This window comes from Lissotriton vulgaris, unplaced genomic scaffold, assembly GCF_964263255.1.
Source record: "Lissotriton vulgaris unplaced genomic scaffold, aLisVul1.2 SCAFFOLD_649, whole genome shotgun sequence".
NCBI lineage: Eukaryota > Metazoa > Chordata > Amphibia > Caudata > Salamandridae > Lissotriton > Lissotriton vulgaris.
The window spans coordinates 390,230-393,876 of record NW_028245020.1 but is presented as its reverse complement, the minus strand read 5'-3'; positions in this window follow the sequence as shown (position 1 = coordinate 393,876).

The following is a 3,647-nucleotide window of genomic DNA, read 5'->3' as shown; positions in this document are numbered from 1 at the left end:
CTGGACATCAACATCCATGCATCTGGCAAAAACTGCTCCCCAACAATCAAAACTACCTCAAGAGGGCAACCGGAAATTACCTGGTCTTCCTTCGACCCCATCCCAGAATCGGAGATCCTGAATTTAATCTCCTCCTCTAAGCCCTTGTCACACAACCTTGACCCCATACCCTCTCAAATGGCCAAAGAACTGAAACTCACCCTGGCACCATTTTGGTGCGAAATCATAAACAGCTCCCTAAAAGCTGGCATCATACCAGATTGCCTCCCAGTAGGGAAAGTCACTCCTCTTCTGAAGAAACTAGGTTTAGACTCTACCGTCCTGAATAATTTCAGACCTGTCTGCAATCTCTCCTTCCTAGCCAAAATCATTGAAAAATGCGGTCTCCGTCAACTGAACAAACATATTGACAACATTAATTTGCTACACCATCACCAATCAGGCTTTAGAAAAGGCTGCAGCACCAAAACTGCAATCCTCAACATCATGGACGACATCCTCAACTCCCTCGACTCAGACCACTACTGTCTACTCATCCTCCTAGACTTATCAGCAGCCTTTGAAACTGTAGACCACAGTCTTCTCATCAAAGCTCTCAAATAGCAGTAAGGTGCAGACAAAGTAGTCCTTTAATGGTTCTCCTCCTTCTTTCAAAACCGCTCCCAAAGAGTAAAAATCAAATCCTTTGCTTCTGACCTCCTCCCCGTGAACAGAGGTGTCCCCCAAGGATCCGCTCTCTCCCCTCAACTTTTCAACATATATATGGAACCCCTCACCTTTATTCTGAAAAAAAGCTAACATCCCTTTCCATTTATATGCAGATGGCACACAGATCTACTTGGAAACATCCTCCTTTAATGACATTCTAAGACTTAACAACACTCTCAGAGAAGCCCAAGAATGGCTTTCAACGAACCACCTTAAACTAAGTCAGGGAAAAACCGAGATCCTCCTCCCTCCTCATCTCCAACAAGGAAGAAAACCTGCAAATCATTGAATGGTTGAAAGCAATTGATGCCCTCAATGGAAACCTCACCCTGTCAAACTCGGTCAAATCACTGGGAATCACCCTTGACCACAAACTATCCATGACCAATCACATCAAGAACTTCGCCAAAAGCGCCTGCCTCAATATAAAGCTCCTCAACAAAATCGAACCCCACATCCCTCCTATTGACCTCAAACAAGCCACCCAATCTCTGCTGCTGTCCAGACTGGATTAAGGGAACGCAGTCCTCTCCAGTACAGCTCTCTCCCACCTAGCCCCACTCAAAACCACCCTCAACGCAGCAGCCAGAATGGTCACCGGAATCAAAAAATGTAAACATATATCTCCCGCACTTAGAGATCTAAAATGGCTCCCAGTAGAAATGCGGGCCAGCTTCAGAACTGCCTTCCTCACACACAAAGCTCTGCATACAGGCAAACCAGAATACCTAGCCTCCACACTCAAGAAAGCCGGTCAGTCAAGAAGCCTCAGGAGTTCCAACTCCCTCCTACTCATCCCCCTGAAAACGTGTAAAAACAAAAACTGCAGCTCGCTCTTTTGCAGGCAACGCTATGAAAATCTGGAACTGCATCTCAGTCGACATCCGAACTACCCCCTCCTTTCTAAAATTCAAAAGCCTCCTGAAAGCCCTTTTCCTCAATGGCGCCTTACCGAACTCAATTACAAGACTCTCACGCCTCCACCAGGCAGGATCCTGACATCGCGCTCTCACCAGGCAGCTATCCGACAACGCGCATCCAATACCTACCTCATGCCCTCTCCCCGAACACTCAGTCCTTGGTTTGGCACCGCGAAGAGAATATTCCAGCATAAGATTTGCTCTCCCTAGGCATTGAGATTACCTCTTGACTCCTCTACCTCAATGACACACCTCGGCTCCCTGGACCTCTCTACCTCAACGACGCACCTCAGACATTCACCAGAACTGTAACTTTTGAGCACTTTGTCTTCCTTGCCACTATCCTGTATTTGTCTTCTCTACATCCTGTTGTAAAGCGCTCCGCTACCCTGGGTGTGGCCAGCACTATAGAAAACCTCTAAAATAAATAAATAAATAAATAAAATAAATAAATAAAACATCACTCATGACATGGTCAGTGATATCACTGATGACATCACTGATGATATCGCAAGTGACATCACTGATGATATCATTCAGGTAATATCTGATGCATCTCCTCACGCCCTAATATAACCTTTCATACACCCACTATAAAATTCTGAATACCATTCTCGAAACCATAGACACACCGATACCAGTTAGTACATACCCACTCACTGATTCATAGGTCTACACACATCCACTCACTCACCGATACAGTCACTCATACACGTAGACACTCATCAATACAGCATCTGACATGTGCACTCATACACCCATATAGACAATCACATACTGTCATTCACCCACAGAGTTACTCACACACCTAGTCAGTCACTCAAAGAATCAATAACACTGCTGTTTACTCATCTACACAGTTATACACGCATCAAACTCACTTATTCATACAGATGCTAACACATAGTTACTCTCTTCTACAATCACTGATACAAACACACGCTCATGTATACAATCACTCACTCTCACATATAGTTAGTTATATACTCCAATACTCACATATACTGCCTTTCACATTTGTAGTTTCTCCTACATATACCACTCAGATAGCCATTCACTCACCGACACAGCCAACAAACACTCACCCATTCAGACCCTTGCATATGAACTCATAAACCCATACACCCACTAAATCATCCACTCACACATCCATGCAGGGAGTTATACCCCCCACTCACACACATAGACACCCATGCACTGATACAGATACTCAGACAACCAATCATTAACCCATATAGACACTCATGTAGCTACTCACCAATCCATTCAGTCACTTACACACCAAATAACAGACTGATACAGACATTCACACAGATTACTAATTCACCCATTCATTCACCAATGGATTTGGCTCCCTGGGGCAGAGTAGTGCACTGCAGCGATTTGCACCCATGCTCCCATGCACAGGCGACACAAAACCTTTATAAATATGGCCCTATGTCTTTTCCTCCAATCGTCTCTGGAAACTTCACCACTTGTATGTTTCTGAGGTGCCCTCTGCATCCTCCACCCCCTGTCCAGAGCACACAAGGTTCTGCTCAACTTCTGCACATACAGTATCCAGCAGTCAGACTTCCTCAAGGCCTCAGAGTTGCCCTTGACTTTATCTTCCAGTTTCCGATGGTTATCCCTGAGAATGCCCAGATCACTAGCCAACATGTCAATGTTGCTCTTCAATGCCTCTCTGATCATATTGACTGCTGCCAGTATGAGGTCCAACTTGCCTGGGGATGCCTACCACTGAGGATAGGCTCTTGTCCCTGATGCTGTGATTTCCCCATGCAACAGCAATTAGCCTTTTCCCAAGCATATCCCCCAAGGGCATCTTTCACCTCCTCGTGCAACCAATATTGGCCCTCAGGACTGTTGGCAGAGCTAAGCGGTTTGGGCAGTATTCCTTCAAGCACTCACACTGGCCTTTTGGACAACTGCACAGGACTGGTCCCAAAGGGGTCTCAGACCCGCTCCAGAACTCTCACCTGTAGTCCACACATATAAGTCACAGATAAAGTTGTGGGC